Raw genomic sequence first — 15,729 nt, 5'->3', positions numbered from 1 at the left:
CAACTACCCGCAAGTGCTGAATTAATACTCACATAGGTCTTTAAACGTATTAAACTTGTGAGATAACGCAACGCTGTTCCACTTGGTCTACACTATCACACTAAACTTGGTCTACACTATCACACTAAATGTTATTCCATGAGTTAGTTAATCTGTATGAGACTAGCAGTAAGCTAGACAACATTAGAATAACATACTGATCATATTCTAACATTTCATCATGTTGAGCTATATAGCATTGATTAGTTGTATGTACACTTGCTCACCTGTCTAATAAAGTAAATGCAAGAGCGCGGTGTCTCTGTCAAGTCGAAGTTAGCTCTCGGCATCTCGAAAACACCACTTTGATATTGATCCCCGTTTTAGTTCTCCTTTTGTCCCAAAGTCTGCTTGCCATGAGCCATAATGTTTGAATGAAACAACAACAGCGTGAGCGTGCCGCTAGACGTAACGCAGTTGTCCACGTCTGTCGCCATGGTTACTTAGGCAGTACAAGCGGAAACCAGGGATAACGTGGATATTACGTCATTAACAGGCGACAAGTGAACATAAATGAACCATTATTTAAAATTGGAATTTCTCTGAAATTTAAAATCTTTGGGAACTTTTGGGATATTGTACGTACACAAATGCAGGAAATATATCACACTGTGCAAGTGATTTTTGGACGGACAAAAATCTTACATATTGTACCTTTAATACGAGGTATAAACAGGGCATTAAAGTCCACAGATTATTGGGTAAACTTGTTCGTTCACTTGTCTAATCGAATAGCCTGTTGCTAGTCAGCCATATTGACGCATTCCTAGTTGTTTCCCGTCCTTGAATTAGTCATGTAAACCTTTCTTACTCCTGTAATTAGAGAAATGTGAGATTCTTTGTTAATTGAATGAGTAATTAGTGATTCACCAGTAACTTTGTATTAAGTTATTTGTGCGTTCGTTTAACGTCGCCCAGATTTCATGCTCTAAATGTTTGTTTTACTCTCCACGTCAGTGCGCTGAAAAACGAGCTGTTCTGTTTTTAACAATCAAGCCAAGTTTGTCATCACAGAGCCGTGGGTCGATCCACACCCACATTTACACACTCTTAACTAGTCAACACATGTGCATTTCATTTGTAAACAACACACGAAGAACGACAAAAGAGCATGTTTACCAATTCGTTTCTTCTTCCGCTTCCCGGCCAGCTGCTGCTCTTTATTTTAGAGCTATTCTGCTTTTTATTGACTCTATAATGGATGGAGGATGGATTTGGGACGTTCTCTGACTACACAAGCATTTTGCATGTCTGTTTCTTGCATTAAAACACTGATCCACTCTAAATGCTCATTTAAGTGACATTAAAATAAAATCATCTGATAAATTATATAAACAGATCCGTATTAGACATATTTATTTAACATAATCATTTTAGCTTTCCACGGGGATGGTCATCAGGGATGATTATACTCTAATCATAATCTGATAATAATGATTCTCAGTGTTATGATTAAGCCACTTTATCAGCGTAATAACAGAGCGTCTGTTACTGCGTGCCCACAGACGGCTCCAATTTCCCCGTAACTGCTCGGTCAAAATAGTCGGATGAAAGATTGAATCAGTTGTGAAATTACACTATTTCTTTCGGCATCTCAGAACCAAGAGGAATGAGAACGGATCTGAAGGAGAATGAGGACGATTACAATGGCGTTATGGCTATTAATGTTTGTTTTGTTCTTTTGTAGCTTGATTGGAGAGCGAGCGCTGTCGTTCCTCAAGGTTTTCCCAGGAATCTGCCGACGTTCCACGTGACGTGCAATTCGCAGATCCGCACACAATGGAGCAAGTGAACTACATCATTCACCGGTTGTGTTTCGGGGCTCTGAGCTGATATTAACCTCATCGCCCAACACTGACCTGAGCGCTCTAGTGTCACCGCCTCAGGAATGAAATGCGCCCCGCTCCTGAATGCACACATTTATCCACTTACACAGTCATTAATCTACTGAAAACTGTGTTATGAAACCTTGAAGGAGAGAAACTGTGTGCAGAGAGTGTTGCAACGCTACTAGTTTGTTTCCCAAAAACATGGAGTCGAAACTAGTGATGGATGTTATTGCTGCAGTTTTGGGAACATTGACATTGATGCAGTGTGACACAAGATTTTGCTGTCTACCAGTCATATTGTCACTAACTAAACGTAACATATTTGTTAATTGAAATAAAATGAACATTAACTAAAATAAAGTAAACTATTTAAAACAAATTACGTATTGTATTTCAGTTAGTTGCCAAATGTTAGTTTAGTTTAAGCCGCAGTAATAAATATACTAAAACCAAACCGGAAAATAATTAAACTAAAACTGGAATAAAATAAATCAATAAATCAATAAAACAACTAAAACTATTTAAACCAGCAAAAAAAAAAAAAAAAAGCAAAAAACAGCAAAATTACTAAAAGTTAAAGTAAAATGAACATGAGAATGGAAAATGTAAATATAAAAACTATTTCGAAATATAAATAAATAGCTCTACTGTAATACTAAATGTAAGGTACTAAAATAACACTACTGTCTACAGAGGCATCTGTCTTTTTGGGGAACATATTAAATTGAAATGCTCAGCAACTGAAATGGTTGTACAATTAGCGTTCCTCGCTGGAAGTTCATGTTATTCATAATTGATTCCAATAGAGTTTGACCAAAGATCCTGGTGTATTAAACTCGTTTATCTTCTTCTGACTGCCCAGGGCTGCCTAAATTACAGCCTGAAGCAAACGCATGTTCATGTGAATCATCTGACATGGTGAATTTAGGTTGTGTTGGAGTCGTTGTTTAAGATAAAAAATGACAGTTTTCTTTCTTAATGCACGTTTCCTGGTCTTATTGCGTATGATGCTATTCGGAAAGCACATTTACTTTCCAGTCTATCGCCAGTGTGAGAGCAGTTTCATTCTGATTGTCGTCTCAGCTTACAGTGATGAAGTGATTCAGGGAGTGTGTGTGATCATATGCTCAGGTGTTGAGAGGTTCAGCTCTTTTCTCTGTCCTTCACATCAGAAAAGCATGATGTATGGACCCAGAGATGCTAAAGATAGATTTGCCCTTGCTGATGCCGATTGGCGTGAGGTGAGAAGCATCACATGCATTCCTACCACAGCAAATCAACATTCATGCCACACACTTCCTGTAAGGAAAGAGGAGTCTCAAAAACACACTACATGTGACGCAATTCCCAAAACTGAATAACAATTAAGCTTGCTGAGATCATCTCTGAACAGTCATTCTCACTTCATGCTGCATTATCAGGAGCTTGTTTTCTCAAGGACAGTTTCTTAGGGTTGCATGTTGTTGGTAAATATTAGTTTGACACGTTTAAATTATTAAACATTTTAAAACTGACTATATTATAATATTGTTAATGTTAATAAATTATATTGATTAAATTATGATATTAAAATTATATGCATTTTATATTAAATTATTGCATTTTACAAAATAAATAAAATATATAATACAGAATGCTTATAATTTTAATATAAAATGCTTATAATTTTAATATCATAATTTAATCAATATAATTTATTTATATTAACAATATTATAATATAGTCAGTTTTAAATTGTTTAATAATTTATATTGATTAAATTTTTTTTTAAATTATAAGCATTATATATTGAATTATTGCATTTACAAAATATATAAAATATATAAAAAATTATGATATTAAAATTATAAGCATTTTATATTAAAATTATAAGCATTTTAAATTAAAAAATTGAATTTTACAAAATAAATATACAATAAAATATTGTATAAAAGTGTTATTCCATATAAAATATAACTACATTTCTATACTATATTTAATTGTTTTTATTTTTTTAGTGTATATGTTTAAGCCTACATTATTTATTCATCTATTAAATGTATATATAACCTATATATTATATGTATATATAATACAGACATTTTTGTCCTTTTGCATATGAACAAAATTGTATGCCAAGTTTTAAGGAGAGCAAAACTTTGTGACAATGACATGATTTAACGAAGAGATTTTCATCGAAAGACTACAGCAAACAGAAAAGCGTGTAAAATGAGCACTGGCTGTGTCTCTGAAGTGCTGCTTTCCCTGCATGCATTGCTGTATTGTGAGCGCACAGCTCATTTAGCTTGATTGTTTTGGCACATATTTCGACTGTGTCCTGACTCTGAGCAGCTGTTCTCTCCGCAGTCTGCAGGGTGTGATGGGAAATGTGTGTGTCTTCGGGGTCTAGTGTGTTGTCCTTCTGACAGGAGTGTATCTGTTGAGTGATTTTGGTGCAGTGTCTGATTCAAATTCTGATTCAAACTCCCTAATTGATTCCATTGAACTGATTCAGTGAGGCTGTTTTGAGAAGGGCTGTGTCGTGTTGAAACTGATGAATGTGATTCATAAATCACAGGAGGAGGTTCTTACAAATCATCTGCAGAAGTGCTGTAATCTTTTGACTAAACCTGCGGAGGAGGAGGAGGATGTTGGCTCGTTTTTAGCAGAATTTACACAGCCGTGACTAAGCAAGTCCCGCTCCACCTGTTTGGCACAGGAAATTACCACACATGATCATTTCTGATGATTTCTTCCTCTTAATGAGTCACTTCAACTCCATTTCTAGCAGGAAGAAATTCATTCGGAAGTATTTTTGCACGTTAAAGGACCACGTCTAAAAAAATTAAAAAAAATTATTCGGCACAAGGTCGGCCGCCCATTTGAGATCTTATGACCTATTATTGAACACTTTTGCCACTGAAGTAAGTGAACCATGGCTGTGTCTGTAAACAGGGTTTGTACACTGTAAATCCTTCTGAAAGTCTTTGCTTTTGCATGAAGTTGCTTCCACACCGATACATATAAAGTGCAAAGAAAAAATGCTTTTACAGTCTTTTTGACTGTAAATGTTGAATCTGAATGTGTGCAGAGAGTCTGACACTTTTACTGGGATCATATCTGTCTGTGATATCAGCATTTGTCCACCAGAGGGAATCATTCACCTTTTTACTTGGCTCCTGAATCTATCTGTCTATCTATCTATCTATCTATCTATCTATCTATCTATCTATCTATCTATCTATCTATCTATCTATCTATCTATCTATCTATCTATCTATCTATCTATCTATCTATCTATCTATCTATCTATCTATCTATCTATCTATCTATCTATCTATCTATCTATCTATCTTTTTATCTTTCTATCTTTCTATCTGTCTGTCTGTCTGTCTGTCTGTCTGTCTGTCTGGATGTCTTTCTTTCTGTCTTTCTGTCTTTCTTTCTTTCTTTCTGTCTGTCTGTCTGTCTGTCTGTCTGTCTGTCTGTCTGTTTTCAAAGTTTGTGAAGACAAATTTTCCTTTTCTAGTTCAAAAATTCACTTGAATTCTTTGTCCTGAACATTAAATTCATGATTTTCTGCATCAGACAGCAAATCACTAATAAATAAATAAGGCCAAAGAAATCACATGGAGTTGCATTAAAGGAGCCAAGATCAGAATGTAATAGAGACTTGTAAGTAACCACAAACTCAAAACACCCTAGTATAATGGCATTTGTTTTTTTGGGACGCACACACACACACACACACACACACCCCACTTGCACGTCCTTCAGGATAATGTCAGGTGTATCTCTACATGCTCAGGTATCACATGACTGCGGTGAATCCTGCATGTGTAATGAGATCCTGGTGTCCAGATGAGGGCAGTGTTGAGCTGATGTGATGTTGATGTCTTACCTTCCTCTCAGGACTCCAGCACTAACCACACACACACTCTCTGTGTTTCTCTCTTTCTCTCGCATGTCTACACTGATCACCTCTTCATCTGAGCAGGTAAGACTCAATCTCAATCCGTCACTGAATCATGTGTCCGAGTATGAATGAATCTTTAGCTATGACAGCAGCGTGATGTGATGAACAGGCTTACGGGTGTTTAACGCTCAGCGACTGTAGATACAGCACACAAATGTGTTCATACACGCTGTTCAGCAGAGGCTTTAGATCATTAGGATTGATTTTAAGAGCACATCTGGTTGTTGTGTGTATGTTTGGTCTCTAACACCATGTTTTTATGAGCTCTGACCGTACGACTGCTCAGGGATTTGTTGACATGTTGGAGTGGGCAGTTACAGCTACAACTATTGCTGTATTACATGGTTTCAATGGGTTTTAGATACAGATTTCTACTTATCTGAGAGGTAATGGTTCACATTTGCATAGAGATGCTGGAAAAAGGACCATGTTCTGCAGTTTTGGAGCATTTTCATAGGGAATAATTCAATGATGTTTTTGCTCACCCTTGTTAAATTTTTGAAGAAATAAGTAGACTAAATGGCGACAGGTTGTACATTTTTGGGTGATCTATAATATTATTCCAGTCTTTATTTTTTTTTTTTTTAGTGACCATTTTCCATTCTCTCATTGATCTTTAGAGTTAACTATGCCAGTTTTGCTGATGTATTTTTAAGATTTCTATATTTAAAGTTTGGCTCCCCACAGTCATAGAAAACCTAGAATTATAATGGCAATTTCTAGGCCTGGAAAAGCCATAGAATTATCTGTATGAATAGACATTTTTAATTATTTATAGGCAATTAGTTGTTTTCTAAAGAGCTTTTGTTGAGTAAAACGTGCTTAAAAGCTGTAGTGATGTTCATTTTATGAGTTGGATTTTTCTTTTTGAGTCAGTTCAATGAACTGTTCTTTTGAGTTGGCTCTTTTCAGTGAATCTGAATGATTCATAAGTGAACCAGTCTGAATCAAAATAGATTTTAAAATCCTTATCCAGCAATCACAAATGAACAGAAAATTAATGGTTGGAATAAACTGCTCAAAAAGTCATTTCTTGTCATTGAATCAGATTCAGAGTCATTCATTAGCGAATCAGATTCAGAGTCATTCATTAGCGAATCAGATTCAGAGATATTCATTAGCAAATCAGATTCAGAGTCATTCATTAGCAAATAAGATTCAGAGTCATTCATTAGCAAATCAGATTCAGAGTCATTCATTAGCAAATCAGATTCAGAGTCATTCATTAGCAAATCAGAATCAGAGTCATTCATTAGCAAATCAGATTCAGAGTCATTCATTAGCAAATCAGATTCAGAGTCATTCATTAGCAAATCAGATTCAGAGTCATTCATTAGCAAATCAGATTCAGAGTCATTCATTAGCGAATCAGATTCAGAGTCATTCATTAGCGAATCAGATTCAGAGTCATTCATTAGCGAATCAGATTCAGAGTCATTCATTAGCAAATCAGATTCAGAGTCATTCATTAGCAAATCAGATTCAGAGTCATTCATTAGCGAATCAGATTCAGATTCATTCATTAGCGAATCAGATTCAGAGTCATTCATTAGCGAATCAGATTCAGAGTCATTCATTAGCAAATCAGATTCAGAGTCATTCATTAGCAAATCAGATTCAGAGTCATTCATTCGCGAATCAGATTCAGAGTCATTCATTAGTGAATCAGATTCAGAGTCATTCATTAGCGAATCAGTGCAAACCAAAATATTTATTAAAAATCCTTATCCAGCACTCACAAATGAACAGAAACTTTAAAAAAGAGCGGGAAATTTCCAGTGTTATGATTGGCTTTGGATGTGCAGTGCCGTTTACTGTGGCGGAGTTTTCAACGTTAGTTGTATCTAAGTAAATGTAAAAAATAAATGCATGTGCTTATCCAGATGTAGTAATTGATTAGACACAGCTGACAGGAGCATTTGTGTGTATGTGTTTGTGTTTATGCCGTGAATTGTAACCATGAGAAGATAGTGACAGGCTCACGTGGAGATGTTTGTTGATGTTCTCAATAGAGATGCGCTGACAGCTTTTGTAACATGGCAATAGCTGGCATTGTTTTTTTGGGGGATATTTTTTTGTTGTAAAATAGCAGTTATGTTATTTATTTCTGTGTTTTTAAGAAGCGCTGCTGTGCCGTGTCTGTGTCGTGTGGAATTACCATAATTACGAGATGACAACTGAGCTGTCCACGTCCGCATAGTCTGAAATACTTTCGTTTCTATGGCAACACTTATAATGGGAAAACGGTTTTGTTGTGGATCAGCAAAATACTATATCACTGTGTTGAAGTTGAAGCCACAGCAATTTTGAATGATTTTACTTGACTAAATAAAAAAATAAAAAATTATATTATAGTTATTATAATAAAATTTACTATTATCTACTTATTCTATTGTTTCAACTATTATCTCTCTCTGTATCTCTCTCTACATATATAATGAATTATTATAATTATAAATGTACTATAATAAAATTTGAATTTAGAATCTGTATAAATCAGTTTAATTATACATATTTTTCAGTATTTTATAATATAAAATTATATGAATGAAATCAATAATAATATTATTATTAAATTATTATTTATTGTTAAAAATATTAAATTAATACAATATTAAATTCTAAATATGAAATAACTATTTTAATTAAACAACTAAAATCAACTATTTTCCTTATGAGTTTATTGTAAATAATTAAAATAATAACATTTAATTAAAAATAGTAAATGTGTATATAAAAATCACGTAAACTATTTTCTATATGAATACATATTAAATATACAATAAAATAAAAAAAAATACATATAATTTACTTGAATCAAATATTATCTTTCTCTACATATCTAATAAATTATTATAATTATAAATGTACTATATTAAAATTAGAATTTAGAATCTATATATACATTTTTAATGATAAATATTGTCTAATATTAAATAATATTAAAAATTAATAAAATATTAAATTCTAAAATAAAATTATAACAATTTTAATCATATAGCTAACTATTTATGATCTAGTTAATTATATATAATTGCATTTAATTTAAAATAAAAATATATATTTATTGAAAATGTATTATATATATATATATATATATATATATATATATATATATATATATATATATATATATATAAAAAGATTAATTATAATAATTGTAATAACTTAAATCAGCTATTTATGTATACATTTATTATATAAATACACAAACCGGCTGCCCTCCCTTAAAAAAAAAAAGGTTCTTCTGTATTAGCAGTTTTGGTTTCGGGCCAGTGTTTTCGCTTTCCATTTCAGCCAAAAATAATTTCTTTTAAATTTCTCAGAAACACAAATCATCAGCAGGAAAAATCGAGTCTACCGCAGCTGCCTCATGCCATATGGACTAACAAGGTAAACAACGATAACAAAATAATCAACATCCTTCATCATCTCGCACACGGTTTAATGGGTTTGATTACAGAGGCCTGCGGGTTTGCCGCTCGCGGTGGGTGCGCATGAACAGCAGATAGGTGGCGCTGTTGTCATCACTGTAACGTCTCTCCGGCGCTCAGAAGTTCAGGTGAACATCTCAGTGTCTCAGCTGACTGAAAACAAGTCTAAATGTCACATTTCACCATTTGTTAGAAGAGAATTGACCCATGATTGTGGTTTTCGCACTCGTTCCGTTGCGTTGCCTGTGCTGGTTGTGTCATCAATCTGTGACCTAGTTTCAGAGGGTTCAGCTTTAGCTTGCAGGCTCCATACTGAGCCCAGGGCCAGTGCTGTGGGACCAGCAGAACTGGAGCAGGCCAGGTTAGACCCGCGAGCGCAAACACACACTGACACACACACACACGCTCGAACATGCAAATACACACACTGATTTAAATAACGAAGCAATGTTCTCTCAGTACAGCAGAGCTCATGGCAGGGTGTCACAGAGGCTGGCAGATCCTCAATCTTGTCACTTGTCAATCTAAGATGTTTTGTAAGTCATCCACCACTGCAAAAATAGCATTCACATGCGTACTAGCACAGAATATGAGTCATATTTGGAGTTTTTATTATATATTATTGGAGCACAATTTCAGAATTTCTACTTCAAAATTTTGTGTTTAGTTCAATACTGTTTTTTTGTAATTTTTGAAGTGAAGTTTGTTTCAAAGTAAATCCCTCACCATATTATTTTCAGCAATTTTCCATTTATCCATCAAAATGCAGAAAACAAATCATCATTTTGTCTTCATTTGTTCGTGTGGGGTTCAGTTTTACAAGAAGATGATGATGACATCTCTAATTTTGTCTAATTTTGTTAGTAATTCAAGGAATAAATAGCTAAATCATTTCTTTCTATCTATCTGTCTGTCTGTCCCTCTGTCTCTCTATCTATCTATCGATCATCTATCTATTGTCAGTAATTAAAAAAAAAATCATATTTCTCAGATTGCTTGCTACTTGGCAAAGTTATTTTTTAAGCACTGCATGCATGATTTTATGGTGCATGTTTATGAAGCACAAGTTCCTGATGTAATTGTACCTAGTGTTCTGAGCATGCTCAGTAAGAGCCCAGAGAGAGAGAGAAAGAGAGAGAGAGAGAGAGAGAGATCAGCCGCTGCAGCAGCTGTCTGTCTGTCTCTCTCTCTCTCTCTCTCTCTCTGCTGTCATTGCTTGTGGAGAGACGTCAGGGAACAGAACCATTGGCAGTTTGTCATGGAAAACAGCCAGTCTTAGACATACATACACACTCTCCCTCTCTCTCTCTCTCTTTCTCTCTCTCTCTCTCTCTCTCTCGCTCTCTCTCTCACACACACACTAGCGGCTGTGTAAGTCGCACCAATCTCCGCTGGATTTATCATGAAGCTCTCACCTGCGGTAAGTGTGTATGCATTTAAAATTGTGCGTGTCTTCACCTGTATGTCATCAAAATCCAATTCACAAATGTATTGGTGTTTAATGTTGTGGGCATCATATTGTGCATGCTGTATTTTGACTAGATGGGGAAAAGCTCAGTGTGTTTCTGCATAGCGGGGCTTTTGGAATGAGGATAATGATTTTTGGTCACTGTCGATATGAAATGTCCCTCTGTGTCTCTGCTCACTCAGTGTACTGTATATCCATAACTGAGACTCTGAGGAGGGCAGAAGTACTGATGTTCTTTCATGACTGATGGATCAGTGTAGAACTTTCACAGGCTTATGGATTACTCGGATAGACGCGCGCAAAGGAGATTTTATTTTATTCAAAAGTTCCATCGCTTTTTAAGAACCGCATTTGAAATTCCACATGGCTTCTGGATACAGAAACCGTCTAGAGAGAAAGATCCATCAACCCTGGGATGAGGATACTGAGGCGCTGACTGTGTACTTGCATACTGCGATTTCACCACTAGTTAGTGTGCATACTGTACACATTATGCAAATTATGCAAATAATGCCAGGATGATCTAGAATTTACCAGCTCAGAGCTCAGTACATTTTCCCAGAATGCAATCGAACATGATCTTCCATTTCTTGGCCACAATATGCTGTGATTTTCAGCTTTTTTTAATTAAAAGTCTGAAAATTATTCTTAATTCAAATTAATAATTTAAATTGATAAATCCGTAGTTTAATTTATTATTATAAAACGATTATTATTATTATTATATTTAAAAATGAAAAATAATTTTTACAGCTATGTAACATATGTAATATTTTTATGTAAGTGTGTGATATATATATATATATACACACACACACACACACACACACACACACACACACACACACACACACACACACACACACACACACACACACACACACACACACACACACACACACACACACATAATTAAATACCTAGTATATATATATATAATTGTGTGTGTGTGTGTGTATATATATATATATATATATAGCTTGTATTCTATTCCGAACATAGCCATATTGACATCTATGCATTTCATTGTGAGCGTTTCCCAGCATGCATCTGCCTTCAGTGAGTTTGCAAACCCTACAGGGTCCTTGATTCTTGACTGTATAGAAACCCATTATGCTGTTCACCAGTGACTCACAGTAAGACTTCAGTGAGAGTAACAAGCATTCACACTAAAACACAAATGCACATGGACTTTGTGAAAAGCGCATATTGAAGCGCTTGACTGCATGACTGCATCCTCGAACAAGCATGTAAACACGTACTTAAAGTCGCAGGGACGTGAGGTTTGCAGTTTATTGTTATATAACATCTGAGAGCTGCTATCAGAAAACAGTCCAACGCTCTATCTCCCTCTCTTCTCCCAGAGGTAATCTCGCCCTATCTTACCGATCGCATTCAGGAGATGTGGGAATGAGATATTCAGTGCATGTTATATAGCTAGAGTTTTTTGTTTATGGTTTTAGCGCCAGCTTCTTTTTGCCTAGTTCCCTAAATCTGACTAATTATAACATATAGTAGAAACCTGGTGCAGAAAGGGACACTATCGAGAAGGAAATAACAAGCTGTGCGTTAGTCAGTGTTTGTCGTACTTGTTTCACAGTAAATTGCTCTGGAAGCAGCCCACTTCTTTGTTTAGTGATGAACGCGTGGCGCTGTCCGTGTGTGTGAAGACAGAAGCACAAGCGGATAATGAGATGCCTTGTCAGATCCACACAGGTGTGCTCATTCTGTCTCTCTGGGCACTCACACTAAACTGCTGTTTGCTCTGTAGTTACAAAAGTTCAGGCCAGAAATATAAAGCCTGTTATTCTAGCACTCTTTGATTTTTTTTTTTTGGTGAGGAGGAGGAAGTTTGTGAAGGAATAATGATGTTACCCTAAATTATGGGTTAAAAATGTATTGTGGATGACTGAGCCGAAGGAACCAAATATTTTCCTCAACGACCCAAAGTCAGTGATTTGAGCAATGTTTTTTTTTTCTGCTGTCGGGCAGAATTTGTCCGAGCTGCAGCAATCGTCATGTGCATTCGCTCTTGCGAAAACTTTATTGTGCCCAGTGACTGTTGTCTTATGCATGAAGCGACAGGGTCGACCTCGCAGCTCTTCTTCGAGCTGAATTCATTTTGAAATGTGCTGGAGTTTTCAGCGTTGACAGCTCCAGAATCTGTTCCACTGCAGTACGCACGATTGCAGGCTGTGCTGTGCTCAACCCACAAATCACAATCATTTAAAACGCTGGCACCACTTAGGCTCTCTTATATTTATTTTCCAGTCGGGGTTAAGCATAATTCACAATTGAAGAATGCATCCGTCCGTCTGTCTGTCTTTCTCTCCATCCATCCATCCATCCATCCATCCATCCATCCATCCATCCATCCATCCATCCATCCATCCATCCATCCATCCATCCATCCGTCCGTCCGTCCGTCCGTCCGTCCGTCCGTCTGTCTGTCTGGTTCTATCATTCTATCCATCCAGCCAACTGTCTTTCTGTCATTCCATCCATCCATCCATCTATCATCTGTCCTTTTTTGTTGTTCTCTCCATCCATCCATTCATCCATCCATCTGTCCGTCTTTGTTGTACTATCCATCCAGCCATCTATCAGTCCATCCATCCATCCATCCATTCATCTCTCAGTCTGTCTATCCATCGATCTGTCCTGTCTTTGTTGTTCTCTCCATCCATCCATTCATCCATCCATCTATCAGTCCGTCTATCCATCCATCCATCCATCCATTCATCTATCAGTCCGTCTATCCATCCATCTGTCCTGTCTTTGTTGTTCTCTCCATCCATCCATCCATCCATCCATCCATCCATTCATCCATCCATCTATCAGTCCGTCTATCCATCCATCTATCCTTCCATCCATTCATCTATCCATCCATCTCTCCATCATTTATTCATCCATCTGTCCATCATTGTTGTTCCATCCATTCATCCGTCTGTCGTTCCATCCATCCATCCATCTGTCCGTCTTTGTTGTTCTCTCCATCCATCCATTCATCCATCCATCCATCCATCTATCCATCATCCATCTATTAGTCAGTCTATCCATCATCCATCTATCCATCATCATCCATCCATCCATCTATCCATCATCCATTCATCCATCCATCATTCATCCATCCATCTGTTCTTCTTTGTTGTTCCATCCGTCCGTCCGTCCGTCCGTCCATCCATCCATCGCAATTGAATTGAAGATTAAAAATAACCCTTGCCCCATCATGCAAATGAAAAAGCATTTTCATTGAATTTGAACTCCCAGGTGCTTCTTTTTTTTTTTTTAAGTGTGCATGTCTTAAGACCTTAACGGTCTTTAAATATCATTAAACATCCACCGGTCTCCCTGCCATAATCCAGAGGGACGCCAGAATCAGCGTTAACGTGTGCATTTCAAAGCTCCCTTTACTTTCTTTAATTTCTCAACTGAACCCGTCCATATTCTCCACTCTGTCAGAGGGTTTTAGCGCATTAGTGGTGGTGTGTAGCCATTCGCACCCCTGTCAGATTGTCTGCAAGCCTCAGTGGGACGTAGAGTGAGGGAGGAGAGATCGACTGCCAGGCAAGGTGAGCCCGTACATGACTGCATAGCGTTAGCACTTAAATCGCAATCCTCAACTGATTTCTTGCTTTGTGCTTTTATCGCCAATACATTTTTTTTTTAAAAAAGCGTAGACGAAACTCACGCAGAGTTCAGATGTTCCCCCTGAGCCTGAAGGAGAACAGCGCTTCCCTCACCAACAACAAAGACATCGAGCAGCAGCGTCTTCACAGAAACATCGTTTAAAAACGCTCTTTTTAATTGAGTCGTTGAGGGAGATGCTGCTTGTCTGGAAGGATTTACATAAAGAGAGGGAAATGTTCTCTGGGCCTTCGACTCTTTGGGTCTTTTTGATTTCGGCTTCTGCCGACACATCGGTCCCAGTCGCCTCCTACAATAACACACTCATCCATCAAGACATAATTGCTAATATTGGCCGACCGTGTTATTAATATCGTGGTGCTGTGGATCATTTTTTCAGCAGTGAGGATATTACAATGCCAAGCCTCATGAATTGCACACTGATACAAATCTAGATGGCCTTTTATATAATCGCTTATTGCAGCAAACCGACTTTTATTGCCTGGTGGTGCAACAACAGAGATTCATTGAGGGGAAAAATCGGACCCGCTTGTTTCAGAAGCATCATGTCACGTCTGCTTTCTCCATAAATAAATGCTACTTTACCACTCAAACCGGGTTGACGTCAGGATATGCATTTCATTTTGCAGCAGCTCGGCTCTTGAGACAGTAATTGGTGTCATTCTGTCAGAGTTGGTAATGCGACGGGATCAGTGTGATGCATCAATAATTGACGTTTCCTTTTAAGCCATGATCGATGCACGCCTGACAAACAACATGCACTAGTTTTGTCTGCCTTTTTTTTTTTACGCCGTTGGGTATCAGTGCCACTCGGTACACATTACACATCACAGGTAGTCAGATATGTCAAGGTTTCGTTCCACAGGCTTGATCCAAGTCTTGTCCCCACTTTGCAAGGCTGTTCCATCTCAGCGCCTTTCATCTCGCAACTAGTGGAGGCATCTTATCAGCAGCTCTGGCGAGGCGCCCTTCGCCAATCTGTCTCTCTAATCTCTGAGGCCTTGCTCGTATCAGCAATCTTCTCTTCAAAAACCCCTCTTTCCCAAAATTACTAGGAAAAGCACAAACAGAAGCTGTTGATTTCCCCGTGTTTAATTAGTGTTGAAAAAACACGTCTTAATCCTGATCTCTGAAGCGGTCAGTGAGTTGTCGGCCAGCGTGCTGATTGATTCCTCAGACTTTTTCTATGCTAGACGTGTCTGTAGTATAAGTGCCTGCACTTTAACTTGGATTTTCTTTCGTAGATGGATAGACATAGTTTATTGGTCCCTGAGGGTGAATTTGGGGGCATAACAGAAGCCGAATTAAGTGTAAATTGCCCATAAAACACCACCACATGTCTACATGGTGCAATCA

At 37.1% G+C, this 15,729-nt stretch overlaps 1 protein-coding gene across 43 annotated transcripts in view; it reads left to right on the top strand.

The window, feature by feature from the left end:
• The window catches only part of plekha5 (pleckstrin homology domain containing, family A member 5), a 138,143-nt gene that overhangs the window by 48,372 nt on the left and 74,042 nt on the right, over positions 1-15,729 (top strand). Inside the window, exon 1 of one of the 43 annotated variants that reach the window (XM_077235117.1) lies at positions 5,785-5,844. The exons of 33 other annotated variants lie outside the window; for them this stretch is intronic. The gene's annotated coding sequence lies outside the window, so the exon portion shown is untranslated. Of the gene's footprint in view, positions 1-5,784; positions 5,845-9,365; positions 9,386-9,510; positions 9,619-10,436; positions 10,678-15,729 lie in introns of those variants that run through there. 9 more of the 43 variants (XM_077235113.1, XM_077235112.1, XM_077235127.1 and 6 more) reach the window with 9 other exon arrangements.

This window comes from Siphateles boraxobius, unplaced genomic scaffold (assembly GCF_051911475.1).
Source record: "Siphateles boraxobius isolate OS27281-9 unplaced genomic scaffold, OSU_SipBor_1 19, whole genome shotgun sequence".
Taxonomy (NCBI): domain Eukaryota; kingdom Metazoa; phylum Chordata; class Actinopteri; order Cypriniformes; family Leuciscidae; genus Siphateles; species Siphateles boraxobius.
Note: the sequence above shows the minus strand (reverse complement) of the source record. Positions and strands in the feature narration are given on the sequence as shown.